The following is a 17,164-nucleotide window of genomic DNA, read 5'->3' as shown; positions in this document are numbered from 1 at the left end:
GTAAATAACAACAGGTCCAATCATGCATGGTGGCCTATCGGCTTGGAACTTGCATGATACAAAACCAGTGATGACTTGTGCATCCTCTCTTCCGAACCTCATATGTGACTAATCAACAAGTCAAGTGTTAACTTGGGAGGAAAACAATATGTTGGGATGTCCTTTTTGTACATCAAGCCCTGAACTCTTTGTCTTAACATCAAGAATATAATTCATGTTCAGGAGTTACATCCATTTCAGAGAGTCATATCCATCCTTCTCTTGGCTATATATTTATAAGGACCAGCCAGCTTCCTTAGATGTTTTCAAGACCATGAAAAGTCCAAAAAAAAAAAATCTGAAAAAAGAGTTTGAAGAATTTTCAACAAATACTAGTCTAGAAATGCTGACATGAAAACCAACCAAAGTTTTCAACTCCTTCTCTTTAGGAACATTAGCTGTGCCGTGCTTCTCAAAAATGACTTGTCATAACTGATTTGTGCCCATGTTAGCAATTCTTCTGAAATTACTTTGAAAGTAGACTAATGTGAGTGTTTCTCTTTAGAGATAATACAAATTACTTGCATAGGAAGTTGCAGCAGGTCTGGGGATGTTGTAGCTCAGTGGAAGTGACCTTGCCTAGCTTGGTGCTGGCCTGCAATGGACTTTCACCCCAAACACTTGCAAGAAAAGAAAAGGGAGGGAAGGGAGAGAGAAAGTTGGAAGGGAGGGAGGCAAAGATGGAGGGATAAATGGAGGTAGTAAAGAAGGAAGAAGAAAAGGTGAAAAACCAGGAAGGGAGAAAGGAAGCAAGAAAAAAAGGAAATAGGAAGAGCACAAGGGCAGGGAAAGGACTGAGTCACTAAAGTAAAACGCAAGGGACAAAAAGACCAATATAGGCCATCAAAGCTGTTTGAACAGTTTAAACAGCTTTAGAATTTGAGTGACATCAAACTGAATGTTATTATGACTGGATGGAATCTTTCTACTAAGCCCCGCCTTGGCCTGGCCTAAACCAAATCAAGGGGTGGGTGGCATGGAGAGGAATTCTCTCTGGCTGGAGTGGGAGGGACCTAAACCTGTGGCACATGAGGATGCACTGGGTAGGGAAGGGGACAAGACTCCCCTGATGGGCAGTTGAGCACTACACGGCTCCTGGGAGCCCTAGATCATGGCTCCCACCACCATACGCCCACCACCCACCATACGCTCAGCCCATGAAGGGTATCCCAGTTGTCTGCTCCGTTGCCTGGTGCAGGTTGGAGTTCCTGACCAAACACTTGAGTGTCCACAGCCTGTGTTGGCCTGCCTGGGCAGGCTTTGGTTGTGGTGGCAAGAGCCAAAGCCGTCTTGGCGTGATGCAGGAGCCAAGGGCTGCCTCTCAGCCATACTAGTGGGTGGTTCTGTAAGAAGCACCCAGGGTTGTGGCAGCATTGTCCGAAGACATGAAGCAAGGCCATCTTTCTTATGGCTTTCCTTGGGCGTTGGTGATGTGTACAGCTCTTGGATTATTTGCTGTTCTCTCACTTTTCTGGAGAAGTTTTCAGTCGGTAAGTAGCAGCCTTTACGTGGGAAGAGAAAAAAAGCTGGCTCTAAATCTTGCAAACTTTTTGAAAAAAAATGTGGACTTCTTGAAAAAGTTAGCCTTGTTGAAAAAGAACATGAAGGCTTAAACTCATCTTTAAAGGATTGCAGGTTTGAGAGGGGTTCAAGGGAAGCACAACATCTGGTGGCAACCTACAAAAAGCTGCATAGGTCCGAATCCAGCCATGGCGTTGAAAGGCTCTTTCTAGAAGAAGAGCTCAAAGCACAGAAGGCTCAACATGTTCAACAGGATGAAACGATGGCACATCTATCAAGAAGGATACATTCCCTCCAGGGTGAATCTGAATCCCTCAGATCACAAATGGCTGAAGCTAAAACAAACTGGAGACTCTTTCAAGTGAATGAGGAAGAACTGAACCTGGCAATCAAAGAGCTTTTGAATGAAGGATCCCAACTTCCGCAAACGCAGAGACCAACAATACAAGGACAAGATGAAGTACAGAGGGAACAAGGAGGTTTCCAATATAAAGCAAAAATCACATTAGAGGACTCTAAAGTAGCTGGAGAACAAGTTCTAAAGGACACAGAAAATCACATGGAATCTCTGAGTGAAAGCTAGCTGAAGATGAAGGATAGGTCTTCTCCAAGCCTGGGAGCCCAAAGGGATGGTGGTCACCTGGAATTGGGAAGGATGAGTGAACCAGAAATTGGTGCTCACTTGGAGGATGAGTCCAAAGGAGCTTTGAGGAACCTGGTTTATGGTGCTAAGCTAAAGGCCTCCTTAGAAATCTTGGAAGGAGGAAGAAATCAAAAATGGACTTTCCCATCGAAGTGGAGAAAAACACTGAAGACCTTACAGAACACCTTAAAAGTCTGCAGACTGAAAAGGGATCCTTTCGTCAGAAACTGCACAGCTGCAAAGTGAGAATGAGACCCTGCAGAAGAACTTTAAAGTCATGATGGAATGCTATCAAAATAAAATGATGAAACGGCACAGGAAATTAAGAGTGGAGGGAAACTACCGGGTGGAGCAAGAGGAGAAACTTTCCAAAGTCCAAGAAAAGTTGAGCCATACAATGGAAGAGCTGGAGACCTACAGAAAGAGAGCCCAATATCTTGAAGAAGAATTGCAGAGAACCATTCATTCCTGTCTGGGGCAGATTATTTCCTCTGAGAAAGAAGCACATGCTAGTGAGTTGGCAGCTCGGATTGCTGAAAGAAACCTCAGTTATTTCAGGAAACAAAATGCATGCAACAGACAAATATTAACTGAGAAGGAGCTTCGATATGAACTTCTAAAAAAAGATCCCTATGATGCACTGGATGTTTCCAACTCAGCAATGGGCAGAAAGCCTTCTTTAAATGGGCCCTCACCAATAGGTCAGCCTTCAATTGAAAGGAGACCTCCTCATTTTGAAAAGAGTGGTCCGCTCACACTCTCACCTTTCATAGCAATGGGAGGAGGAAGAGGGTCAAGGAGCCCTGGAGAATCCTATGGACCATGCAACTAGCAGTAAAGGAAGAGAATCCAGCCGTCATATTCACTGATTTTCAGAGAGCATCTTCTCAGACTGGGCCCCTCTGTCCTCCAGGGGAACAGGCCAGCAGGCTGATGATCCCTCCGCCATGCCAACCATATTCTTCTGATCCATGTCTTCCTCTACAAAGGCAAGATAGGTTTTACTCAAATTGTGGTAGACCATCGGGACCAGCAGAACACAGAATTCCTAATATGCCTCCTTTGGATAAATGGGATGGGCCTATGTCTTTACAAAGGCAATCCAGTAGAAAGGAGACCATAGCCGATCTCGGGGACGCTGAGGTGCCTGATTCACCTCTCCATGATAAAAACGAAGCAACTGGCTCTGGCTCTGTGTTGGCACCTTTCCCTCCTGTCAGAGGTGCCTTGTTTCCAGTTGATCCAAGGAGTCAGTTCGTTAGAAGAGGACCTTTTTTTTCCTCCACCTCTCCCAGGAAACTTGTATGGGAACCTAGAGATTATTTTCCACCTGGCCCGCCACCCACTCTATTTGCAATGTGAAATGTCTATGCAGGGAGGGGGTTTTCCTCACAATCTTCCCCCAAGAACTGGAATTCAGCCCTCTACACCTGCATTCTGAATGTACAAGTGAGTTCCCTGAAGGGTTCCTTCCACCTGTAAATGAGCCTGTTACTCAACATCTAGAACCAAACAAGAAACCTCATGCTGTTGCTCTATCTTCAAATGTAATTTGACTTATCTCTCATTTTTAGTTTTTAAGTAACTGCTTTTACTTCAGTAATTGACTATACTTTGGCTCCAATTGTAGCTCAATAAAACTATAATTCTTAAGATAGTATTTTGTAAATAAAGATGGTTTATGTAGGATTCTTATGAGTAAATTATTCCTATTTTATTTTATTCCAGAGTACAGCATTGAATCTGATGAAGCCACTATTACATAAACAAGAATGGGAGTTCTAGGTACTTGTAATCTAGCTGATGGAAATATATTTTAAACTCCCAACAAAGGAGTGTACTTAGAATGACTGTAGCAAATGTGAAGTGACTTCGGGCTTAATGAAAAGTTGTCACTGATTTACAGACTGGTTGGGCATATCAGCTAGTTTTTCCATATCAGAATAACTAGAGCATGGGAGGACTAAAGGAGAGAACACAACTAAACATGTCACGGAAACAGGAGATCTCAACTACAAAGAAAAATGAAGACCTCGTTTTTATATTGGTGGCTTAAAACATTACATAGCTCTTGAGATATCATATTTCCTACATTAGATTCAAATGAGTTATGAACTCCCATTTTTACCCCATATACACATTGCACAATCACATTGTGTACACATCCACATTTTTCCAAAAAGCCATATTAGTAACTGTTGTACTCTGCTACCTTTTCTATCCTCCACTATCCCCCCTCTCCTTCCCTCCCATCTTCTCTCTCTATCCCATCTGCTGTAATTTAACGTTTGGGAATTGGAAACCACACTTTAACTCACTCTGCTCCCCTTTTTTTCTTCTGTCAAATTACTCATCATCTTCTTCTATTTCTCCTCCTCCTACTCCTCTTCCTCCTCCTCCTTATACCTTTAATTCATTCATCATACACTCATGCATTGGTTCATTCATTCTTTTCACATATGGTGTTGGGGATCCAACTCAGGACCTTTGAAAGCTCGAAGCCTGCACTCTAGTGCTGAGCCAAAACCCCAGCACCTGTCTTTTTGATTTTATGATTGTTTATCTCAAATTCAGAATTGCATTCTACTATGGTCACTGATATGTGGATTGACCTAGTCCTTGTTTTCTGGGAGACTTTTGGAATATATATATATGAATTATTAGGAGATTGAAATGAAGAAACAAAGAGGAAATTCCCCAATTTCGTATTCTTAGATTCCATAGTCTGACTCTGCCTGAGTACTATAAAAACTTATAAACACTTACTCCCCATTTCTATATCATTGCCAACAAGTGAACTTTCACTGCCCTACAACAAACCACAGAACTCACATTGAACAATGTTTCCCCAGTAGACACCAAGACACAATACTTATTAAAAAAATACCCTAGTTATGAATTAGTAGTTAAGGCTTTATTTGAGTGTTAAATGTGCTCTAATTATGTGTTTGTGTGTTTGTTGATATGTGTGTGTGTGTGGGTGTGTGTGCTTGTGTGTAAACATGCACTGAGGTGTAAAATAAATGCAGGATTGCAACGGCCTTCTTAAAAATAAGGAGCAACTTTATCACCTTTGAAGCCCAGTGAAGAATCTGCCTGATACTTGACCTACAATTAATTGAAATGTGAAAAATTCAGGCCTAGAAAAACAAAGCCAACATACATAATGAATCCAATCAGTCTGTCTCACCTGTTTTCAAATCAGTCCTTTAAATGAACCTAAATTGCCAGCGTAAAACATCAGTTGCTCTAAACGGGTGGACGGATGTCCCCTGCCATGGGCTGTGTAAAATACATGCAGGATCCCGCACAGATTGTTATCTAGTATGACTTCTGCCTGAACTACTATTGGAGAATAGTTGCTGATATACTGGGGTTCTTATACCAGTAAACTGGAATGAAGGTAATTTCAGGCTGCAAAGGAATAAATTGATTTTACTAACTGGTTTTTGGAAACACTGCATGAAAAATTATCAATATGTTCATAAATGCATCTACATGTCTCTCCACAGGGGTTTTATTTATGGGGAAGGTGGTGAGGTCTGGATATAACTTAACTGTCCATTAGTAGGTACAACAATAGAATGGGAATCACAGTGCACATACCAGTTTGAACTCAATCTAGGTAACATGGATTCGTCTCTGTGTAATAGGCCTGCTTCTGAAAAACACAATGTAGAGCTCCAAAAGCAGAAAGATACTTTCAGAATACCATGTTATGTTTGTAAGTAGACAGACAGATAGATATACAGAAATCAAAAATCTGAAAACGGTCTGGAAGTGTACATTTCAATAACTTACAATGTCAGTAGTGGGGGATTAATAGCAGATCCAGAAGACTGTATCTGCATGCGAAATGGTTCAATTTTTAAAGAGATTTTTAAATGACAATGGACAAAAAAATCCTTTGACTTGGTAAAAGGAGCATAGAGGTGAGAAACAATTAAGTAGAGTTCAATACAACTAGGTATAATGTCTGTACACATGACTCCATGAACAGGAGCAAAGGGAACAGTTATAGAAATCATAAGGACTAAGGAGAGATCAGGATTAGGGGGCTTGTAGGAAGAGCTGAAAAAAACAAAAGCATGCAATGGGCAGAAAATGTGGAAGAAAAGGCCTCACAGGTGGTAAACTGATCCATCTCTCACTAGTAGTTCAACTGTATGAATAACAGAGAGGTCGGCTAAGTGGGAAAGTACTTGGAAACTCTGTTCATACAGACAACAGAAAGTGCCACCAGAGTGAAAAATGTAAACCTAGTAAGGCAGCTTAGCCCCTTCCCCTTGGTGTTTTATGCCAGCTATCCTTCTTACTGTGCCTCTGTTCATCTACACTGATACATGTAAGTTCCAAAGGCAGTGACAAACACTGATACATGTATTGATGAATCCTGCCAATTCCACAAAGCACAGCCATTTTACTTAGTGTTCTCAATACCTTCTTTTCGACTCTCATCTCGTTTGAAGAAACACTTTCAGAGGAAAGAAGTTCTCACTATGCCACATGTGTCCTTAAGTAAACTATGAATTGAGCGCTATTTCAAGGTGTTTGGGCTGATTACTCCACATGGCCCGTAAAACCTAGAAAAGTGTAATGCACCAACAGGCAGTACATCTTCACTGAGTCCTATTCTTTGCACACCAGGGTCATCTTACTGTCCATTGAATGGTCAGAAAAACAGTGTTACAGTGAGTATCCTTCGTAGTAGTAGGACTAAAGAGTTTTGGACTCGCATGTTCAGATACTGAAAAGACTCAGGGAAGTCCACTTGAAAGCTGGTCATTCGAAACAGGTGCTGGAGAGGAAAACAAGCTACTCTCATTTGGCTACTTATAGACAGTGATACAGCTCTGGCCATGTAAGTGTAAATAACAACAAGTCCAATCATGCATGGTGGCCTATGGGCTTGGAACTTGCATGCTTACAAAACCAATGATGACTTGTGCATCTTCTCCTTCGAACCTCATATGTGACTCATCAACAAGTCAAGTGTTAACTTTGGAGGAAAACAATATGTTGGGATGTCCTTTTTGTACATCAAGCCCTGAACTCTTTGTCTTAACATCAACAATATAATTCACGTTCAGGAGTTACATCCATTTCAGAGAGTCATATCCATCCTTCACTTGGCTATATATTTATAAGGACCAGCCAGCTTCCTTAGAGGTTTTCAAGCCCATCAAAAGTCCAAAAAAAAAAAATCTGAAAGAAGAGTTTGAAGAATTTTCAACAAATACTAGTCTAGAAATGCTGACATGAAAACCAACTAAGGTTTTCAACTCCTTCTTTTTAGGAACATTAGCTTTGCCGTGCTTTTCAAAAATGACTTGTCATAACTGATTTGTGCCCATGTTAGCAACTCTTCTGAAATTACTTTGAAAGTAGACTAATATGAGAATTTCTCTTTAGAGATAATTCAAATTACTTGCATAAGAAGTGGCAGAAGATCTGGGGATGTTGTAGCTCAGTGGCAGTGACCTTGCCTAGCTTTGGGCTGGCCTGCCATGTACTTTCACACCAAACGCTTGCAAGAAAAGAAAAGGGAGAGAAGGGAGAGAGAAAGTTGGAAGGGAGGGAGGCAAAGTTGCAGGGATGGAGGGATGTAGTAAAGAAGGGAGAAGAAAAGGAGAAAAATCAGGAAGGAAGGAAGGAAGTAAGAAGGAAGGAAATAGGGAGAGCACAAGGGCAGGGAAAGGACTGAGTGACTAAAACAAAAGGCAAGGGACACAAAGACCAATATAGGCCATCAAAGTTGTTTGAACAGTTTAGACAGCTTTAGAATTTGAGTGACATCAAACTGAATGTTATTATGACTGCATGGAATCTTCCTACTAAGCCCCGCCTTGGCCTGGCCTAAACCAAATCAAGGGGTGGGTGGCATGGAGAGGATTTCTCTCTGGCTGGAGTGGGAGGGACCTAAACCTGTGGCACTTGAGGATGCACTGGGTAGGGAAGGGGACAAGACTCCCCTTATGGGCAGTTGAGCACAACAAGGCTCCTGGGAGCCCTTGATCATGGCTCCCACCGCCATACACCCACCACCCGCCATACGCTCAGCCCCTTAAGGGGATCACAGTGGTCTGCTCCGTTGCCTGGTGCATTTGGAGTTCCTGACCAAACACTTGAGTGTCCACAGCCTGTGTTGGCCTGCCTGGGCAGGCTGTGGTTTTGGTGGCAAGAGCCAAAGCCGTCTTGGTGTGATGGGCGAGCAAAGGGCTTTCTCTCAGCCATACTAGTGGGTGGTTCTGGAAGAAGCACACAGGGTTGTGGCAGCATTGTCCAAAGAAATGAAGCCAGGCAATCTTTCTTATGGCTTTCCTTGGGAGTTGGTGATGTGTACAGCTCTTGGATTTTTTGCTGTTCTCTCACTTTTCTGGAGAAGTTTTCAGTCGGTTAGTAGCAGGCTTTATGTGGGAAGAGAAAAAAAGCTGGCTCTAAATCTTGCTGGACTTATTGAAAAAAAAGTGTGGACTTCTTGAAAAAGTTAGCCTTGTTGAAAAAGAACATGAAGGCTTAGACTCATCTTTAAAGAATTGCAGGTTTGAGAAGGGTTCAAGGGAAGCACAACATCTGGAGGCAACCTATAAAAAGCTGCATAGGTCCGAATCCGGCCATGGCGTTGAAATGCTTTTTCTAGAAGAAGAGCTCAAAGCACCGAAGGCTAAACATGGTCAACAGGATGAAACGATGGTGCATCTATCAAGAAGGATACAGTCCCTCCAAGGTGAATCTGAATCCCTCAGATCACAAATAGCTGAAGCTAAAACAAACTGGAGGCTCTTTCAAGTGAATGAGGAAGAACTGAAGCTGGCAATCAAAGAGGTTTTGAATGAAGGATTTCAACTTCCGCAAACACAGAGACCAACAATACAAGGAGAAGCTGAAGCACAGAGGGAACAAGGAGGTGTCCAATATAAAGCAAAAATCACATTAGAGGACTCCAAAGTACCTGGAGAACAAGTTCTAAAGGACACAGAAAATCACATGGAGTCTCTGAGTGAATGCTTGCTGAAGATAAAGGATAGGTCTTCTCCAAGCCTGGGAGCCCAAAGGGATGGTGGTCACCTGGAATTGGGAAGGACGAGTGAACCAGAAATTGGTGCTCACTTGGAGGAGTCCAAAGGAGCTTTGAGGAACCTGGTTTATGGTGCTAACCTAAAGGCCTCCTTAGAAATCTTGGAAGGAGGAAGAAATCAAAAATGGACTTTCTCATCTGAAGTGGAGAAAACCACGGAAGACCTTACAGAACACCTCAAAAGTCTGCAGACTGAACAGGCATCCTTGCAGTCAGAAAATGCACAACTGCAAAGTGAGAATGAGACCCTGCAGAAGAACTTTAAAGTCATGATGGAACGCTATCAAGAAAATATGATGAAACTGCACAGGAAATTAAGAGTGGAGGAAAACTACCAGGTGGGGCAAGAGGAGAAACTTTCCAAAGTCGAAGAAAAGTTGAGACATACAATGAAAGAGCTCTAGACCTACAGAAAGAGAGCCCAATATCTTGAAGAAGAATTGCAGAGAACCATTCATTCCTGTCTGGGGAAGATTATTTCCTCTGAGAAAGAAGCACATGCTAGTGAGTTGGCAGCTCGGATTGCTGAAAGAAACCTCAGTTATTTCAGGAAACAAAATGCACGCAACAGACAAAAATTAACTGAGAAGGAGCTTCGATTTGAACTTGTAGAAAAAGATTCCTATGATGCACTGGATGTTTCCAACTCAGCAATGGGCAGAAAGCCTTCTTTAAATGGGCCCTCACCAATAGGTCAGCCTTCATCTGAAAGGAGACCTCCTCATTTTGAAAAGAGTGGTCCACTCACACTCTCACCTTTCACTGCAGTGGGAGGAGGAAGAGGGTCAAGGGGCCCTGGAGAATCCTCTGGACCATGCGACTAGCAGTAAAGGAAGAGAATCCAGCTGTCATAAGTTCACTGATTTTCAGAGAGCACCTTCTCAGACTGGGCCCCCTCTCTCCTCCAGGGAACAGGCCAGCAGGCTGATGATCCCTCCGCCAGGCCAACCATATTCTTCTGATCCACGCCTTCCTCTACAAAGGCAAGATAGGTTTTACTCAAATTGTGGTAGACCATCGGGACCAGCAGAACACAGAATTCTAATATGCCTCCTTTGGATAAATGGGATGGGCCTATGTCTTTACAAAGGCAATCCAGTAGAAAGGAGACCATAGTCGATCTTGGGGACTCTGATGTGCCTGATTCACCTCTCCATGCTGAAAGCCAAGCAACTGGCTCTGGCTCTGTTTTGGCACCGTTCCCTCCAGTCAGAGGTGCCTTGTTTTCAGTTGACCCAAGGAGTCAGTTCATGAGAAGAGGACCTTTTTTTTCCTCCACCTCTCCCAGGAAACTTGTATGGGAACCTGGAGATTATTTTCCACCTGGCCCACCACCCACTCCATGTCCAATGCGAAATGTCTATGCAGGGAGGGGGTTTTCCTCACAATCTTCCCCCAAGAGCTGGAATTCAGCCATCTACACCCGCATTCTGAAAGTAAAAGTGAGTTCCCTGAAGGGTTCCTTCCACCTGCAAATGAGCCTGTTACTCAACATCCAGAACCAAACAAGAAACCTCATGCTGTTGCTCTCCAAATGTAATTTGACTTATCTCTCATTGTTAGTTTTTAAGTAACTGCTTTTACTTCAGTAATTGACTATACTTTGGCTCCAATTGTAGCTCAATAAAACTATAATTCTTAAGATAGTATTTTGTAAATAAAGATGGTTTATGTAGGATTCTTATGAGTAAATTATTCCTATTTTATTTTATTCCAGAGTACAGCATTGAATCTGATGAAGCCACTATTACATAAACAAGAATGGGAGTTCTAGGTACTTGTAATCTAGCTGATGGAAATATATTTTAAACTCCCAACAAAGGAGTGTATTTAGTATGACTGTAGCAAATGTGAAGTGCCTCTAGACTTAATGAAAAATTATCAGTGATTTACAGACTGGTTAGGCATATCATCTAGTTTTTTCATATCAGAATAACTAGAGCATGGGAGGACTAAAGAGAGAACACAACTAAACATGTCCCGGAAACAGAAGATCTCAACTACAAAGAAAAATGAAGACCTCTTTTTTATATTGGTGGCTTAAAACATTACGTAGTTCTTGAGATATTATATTTCCTACATTAGATTCAAGTGAGTTATGAACTCCCATTTACCCCATATACACAGTGCACAATCACATTGTTTACACATCCACATTTTTACAAAATGCCATATTAGTAACTGTTGTATTCTGCTACATTTTCTATCCTCTACTATCCCCCCTCTCCTGCCCTCCCATCTTCTCTCTCTATCCCATCTGCTGTAATTTAACGTTTGGGAATTGGAAACCACACTTTAACTCACTCTGCTCCCCTTTTTCCCTTCTGTCAAATTACTCATCATCTTCTTCTATTTCTCCTCCTCCTACTCCTCTTCCTCCTCCTCCTTATACCTTTAATTCATTCATCATACACTCATGCATTGGTTCATTCATTCCTTTCACATATGGTGTCAGGATCCAACTCAGGACCTTTGAAAGTGCGAAGCCAGCACTCTAGTGCTGAGCCAAAACCCCAGCACCTGTCTTTTTGATTTTATGACTGTTTATATGAAATTAGGAATTGCATTCTGCTATGGTTCACTGATATGTGGATTGACCTAGTCCTTGTTTTGGAAAATATATATGAATTATTAGAAGATTGAAATGAAGAAACAAAGAGGAAATTCCCCAATTTCTTATTCTTAGATTCCATACTCTGACTCTAACTAGTATAAAAAGTTATAGACTCTTACTCCCCATTTCTATATCATTGCCAACAAGTGAACATTCAGCCCTACAACAAATCAGAGAACTCACATTGAACAATGTTTCCCCAGTAGAGACCAAGACACAATACTTATTAAAAAAATACCCTAGTTATGAATTAGTAGTTTAAGCTTTATTTGAGTGTTAAATGTGCTCTAATTATGTGTTTGTGTGTTTGTTGATGTGTGTGTGTGTGTGGGTGTGTGTGCTTGTGTGTAAACATGCACTGAGGTGTAAAATAAATGCAGGATTGCAACGGCCTTCTTAAAAATAAGAAGCAGCTTTATCACATTTGAAGCCCAGTGAAGAATCTGCCTGACACTTGACCTACAATTAATTGAAATGTGAAAAATTCAGGCCTAGAAAAACAAAGCCAACATACATAATGAATCTAATCAGTCTGTCTCACCTGTTTTCAAATCAGTCCTTTAAATGAACCTAAATTGCCAGCATAAAACATCAGTTGCTCTAAACGGGTGGACGGATGTCCCCTGCCATGGGCTGTGTAAAATACATGCAGGATCCCGCACAGATTGTTATCTAGAATGACTTCTGCCTGAACTACTATTGGAGAATAGTTGCTGATATACTGTGGTTCTTATACCAGTAAACTGGAATGAAGGTAATTTCATCTGCAAAGGAATAAATTGATTTTACTAACTGGCTTTTGGAAAACACTGCCATGAAAAATTATCAATATGTTCATAAAGGCATCTACATGTCTCTCCACAGGGGTTTTATTTATGGGGGAGGGGGTGAGGTCTGGATATAACTTAACTGTCCATTAGTAGGTAGAACAATATAATGGGAATCACAGTGCACATACCGGTTTGAACTCAATCTAGGTAACATGGATTCGTCTCTGTGTAATAGGCCTGCTTCTGAAAAACACAATGTAGAGCTCCAAAAGCAGAACGATACTTTCAGAATACCATGTTATGTTTGTACCAGATAGATATACAGAAATCAAAAACCTGAAAAAGGTCTGGAAGTGTACATTTCAATAACTTACAATGTTAGTAGTGGGGGATTAAAAGCAGATCAAGAAGACTGTATCTGCATGCGAAATGGTTCAATTTTTAAAGAGTTTTTTAAATGACAATGGACAAAAAATTCAAAGGGTTACAGTAAGTGTTAAGGAGTGACTTGGTAAAAGGAGCACAGAGGTGAGAAACAATTAAGTAGAGTTCAATAGAACCAGGTATAATATCTGTATACATGACTCCATGAACGGAGCAAAGGGGACACTTAAAGAAATCATAAGGCCTAAGGAGAGATCAGGATTAGGGTTGCTTGTAGGAAGAGCTGAAAAAAACAAAAGCATGCAATGGGCAGAAAATGTGGAAGAAAAGGCCTCACAGGTGGTAAACTGATCCATCTCTCACTGGTAGTTCAACTGTATGAATAACAGAGAGGCCGGCTAAGTGGGAAAGTACTTGGAAACTCTGTTCATACAGACAACAGAAAGTGCCACCAGAGTGAAAAAAGTAAACCTAGTAAGGCAGCTTAGCCTCTTCTCCTTGGTGTTTTATGCCAGCTATCTTTTTTACTGTGCCTCTGTTCATCTACACTGATATGTGTTAGGTCCAAAGGGAGTGACAAAGCATTGTTACATGTATTGATGAATCCTGCCAATTCCACAAAGCACAGCCATTTTACTTAGTGTTCTCAATACCTTCTTTTCGACTCTCATCTCGTTTGAAGAAACACTTTCAGAGGAAAGAAGTTCTCCCTAAGCCATATGTTTCCTTAATTAAACTATGAATTGAGCGCTATTTCAAGGTGTTTGGACTGGTTCCTCCACATGGCCCATAAAACATAGAAAAGTGTCATGCACCAAAGGCAGTACATCTTCACTGAGTCCTGTTCTTTGGACACCAGGGTCATCTTATTGTCCATTTAATGGTCAGAAAAACACTGTTACTGTGAGTATCCTTCTTAGTAGTAGGACTAAAGTGTTTTAGACTCGCATGTTCAGATACGGAAAAGGCTAAGGGATGTCCACTTGAAAGCTGGTCATTCGATACAGGTGCTGAAGAGGAAAACAAGCTAATCTCATTTGGCTACTTATAGACAGTGATACAGCTCTGGCCATGTAAGTGTAAATAACAACAGGTCTAATCATTCATGGTGGCCTATGGGCTTGGAACCTGCATGCTTACAAAACCAGTGATGACTTGTGCATCTTCTCCTTCGAACCTCATATGTGACTAATCAACAATCAAGTGTTAACTTGGGAGGAAAACTATATGTTGGGATGTACTTTTTGGACATCAAGGCATGAACTCTTTGTCTTAACATCAACAATATAATTCATGTTCAGGAGTTACATCCATTTCAGAGAGACATATCCATCCTTCTCTTGGCTATATATTTATAAGGACCAGCCAGCTTACTTACATGTTTTCAAGCCCATGAAAAGTCCAAAAAAAAAAACATCTGAAAGAAGAGTTTGAAGAATTTTCAACAAATACTAGTCTAGAAATGCTGACATGAAAACCAACTAAAGTTTTCAACTTCTCCTTTTTAGGAACATTAGCTGTGCCCTGCTTCTCAAAAATGACTTGTCCTAACTGATTTGTGCCCATGTTAGTCTCCTCATGGAGACTCTTGTCATATTTTACCTATCCTCTCCAAGGCCCTTAATATGCATTGTTACCTGGGATCCAGTGATTCCTGCTCTTTTCCATTTTCCTCATCTTCACAATTCTCTGAAATCAAATTCAGAAATGTCCAGTCAGGCATTGAGTAGTTCCACATCACTCATTACAAACACATGGGAGCCTCTGAGCATGGAGCCGCATCAATTTGCAACCTTTGTATGGGCATAAAGTTCTCCCCTAGATGTAGCTCATGAGGACTCCATTGAAAGAACTTCAGTTGTACCAATCACATACCAGGGGTCTGCTGCAATTCATGATGGTGTACATAGGACTAACCAGATTGCAGAGGTAGGAGAAACACAGAGTAGGTGGGAAGGTCACAACCCAAGACGCAGGCTGACTAAAAACTAAGAATAAATTGTAGGGCTGTGGAAGGAGTCCATAGTCCTGTCCTTCCACAACTCACCCACACTGCAACAGGGCTCAAATAATAACAGGGGAATAAATATGAAAGAAGTAGTCTTAGATTTAAGCAGAACAATCAAGGGAAATTGAGACACTGAAGTAGAAAAAGTAAAAACAGTAGAGGAGATTTTGGTCCATGGCATCTATAGTTACAGCATACACATAACATAGCCTGGAAACTGCAGGGAAGAGGGTGAATCCCACATAGACTAGCCTGGATCCCCTGCCTTCTCCTTCATTGGCCCACACTCTGCTGCTACCCTGCAGCCTCCTCCTTCTGACTCCCCTTAAAAGGAGACTCCCAGACAACAAAGGCAGAGCACCCTCCTCCACAGCCAATCCAGCTGAGGCTTCTGGAACCTACTAGGTGGCACACAGCTTGCTAGTGCAGATCATTCTGAATACTATGGTGAAAACTCCACAACACTAGATGGCTGCACATCCCCACAAATATCAGAACTTCTTAACCCTACACAAAGTCATCATGGTGAGCAGTGCTGGTGCGGGAAAATCTGTTGGGACTCTACAGTTCATGTATGAGGAGTTTGTGGAGGACTCTGAACCTAACGAAGCAGACAGCTACAGGAAGAAGGTTTGCTGGATGGGGAGGAAGAGCACATCCACAACTCAGACCAGCTGGACAGGAAGACCAAGCTGCAATTGGAAACAACTGCTTCATATAGGGGAGGGGTTCCTCTGTACCTTCTCTCTTGCAGAAATGGAATCACTGGCATCCACAGCTGGCTTCAAGAAGGAGATTTTAAGAGTAAAAAAAAGATGATAATGTCCCATTTCTATTGGTTGGTAAAAAATCAGAGTTGAAAGATAAAAAGGCAAGTTTCTGTGGAAAAAGCAAAAAAGAGAGCTGGCTAGAGGAAGGATAAGTATGTGGAAACTTCTGTTAAAATATGAGCTAATGTTGATAATGTCAATGGTGTACAGGCATTTGGGGTAACAGGTGTATAGATAAAGTTATCAAAAAGAGGCTTTTTAGGAATTCTTATCTTTAGATATTACATCTAGCTTGTCATGTTAAATATTTTTGCTTAGGGGTTTATGATGTATGTCTTTCATTTCTTACTATGCATAAGCAATGCCCTGCTTGTTATTAAAGTGATCAATGTCACACTGGCCAGCTGGCTAGCATCAGCCTCTCTGTGCTCACTTCAGCAATTAAACCAGGAATCCTAAATATAAACAGTGTGGTTTTGCCTTGAGACATTTCCTCTCCTGGGTACTGAGAAGCTGTGAAGCCAAATGACAAAGATGCATCTAGTTTCTTAGGCTGATGCCACTACCTGATTCATTTATTTGCAATTTGAAACATTTAAAGGCCAATTAACTTTCTTTAAACGAAAAAAAAATCACACAGTCTACTCACTAGGGAGGTAAACTGAGAAGGGAACTTCACCCTTGGATTCACTTCCATTCATGTCACCCAGATGATCAAATCTGGCATTTAAGAGATAATTTAAAGAAACATTGGGAGTAAACATTATTTTAGGAGAGAGACCAAGAAAACATTTTAGAGTTGTTAGATCAGAATTTAAGGACATCCACAGGCGAAAGGAGACTTTTTTATCAACTGGTGCTGTAACAAGTGGACATTCACATCCCTCGAAAAGGAAACTGGACACAGACCTTACACTTTTCACAAAAATTAAATAGAAAGAGATCACAGACCTAAAATATAAAACATAAAATGTTTAATTAGACTCATAAAGATGGTGAAGAAAAAGATTCAATCTAGGAGTTTGTACATGACTTCTCAGTTACAACACCAAGGCATAACCCATGAGAGAAAGAGCCGAGAAGTTGCACTTTGTTAGAATCTACCTCTGCTCTGTGAAAGACATTGTTAACAAAGTTAAAGATGAGTCACATATGGGGAGAAAAGTTTTGCCAGGTACACAGCTGATGATACACAAAGACATGATGCTTTGAGGTTCTCAGTGAGGGGGGGGGTGAGCAGGTGGATGACAGTGGACTCTTACTAAAAATAGCTGTGTGGCACAGCCCACAGAAGTTATATATGCCATTACACATTTTCCAAAGTCCACAGAATGTAC

General features: G+C 41.4%; 1 pseudogene; it reads left to right on the top strand.

Moving 5' to 3' along the window:
- Positions 1 to 15,525: 15,525 nt before the first annotated feature.
- On the top strand, positions 15,526 to 16,061 carry LOC143404179 (ras-related protein Ral-A pseudogene; annotated as a pseudogene).
- Positions 16,062 to 17,164: the final 1,103 nt, after the last annotated feature.

This window comes from Callospermophilus lateralis, chromosome 7 (assembly GCF_048772815.1).
Source record: "Callospermophilus lateralis isolate mCalLat2 chromosome 7, mCalLat2.hap1, whole genome shotgun sequence".
Taxonomy (NCBI): domain Eukaryota; kingdom Metazoa; phylum Chordata; class Mammalia; order Rodentia; family Sciuridae; genus Callospermophilus; species Callospermophilus lateralis.
The sequence above is the reverse complement of the archived record's forward strand: the minus strand, read 5'-3'. Positions and strand labels throughout refer to the sequence as shown.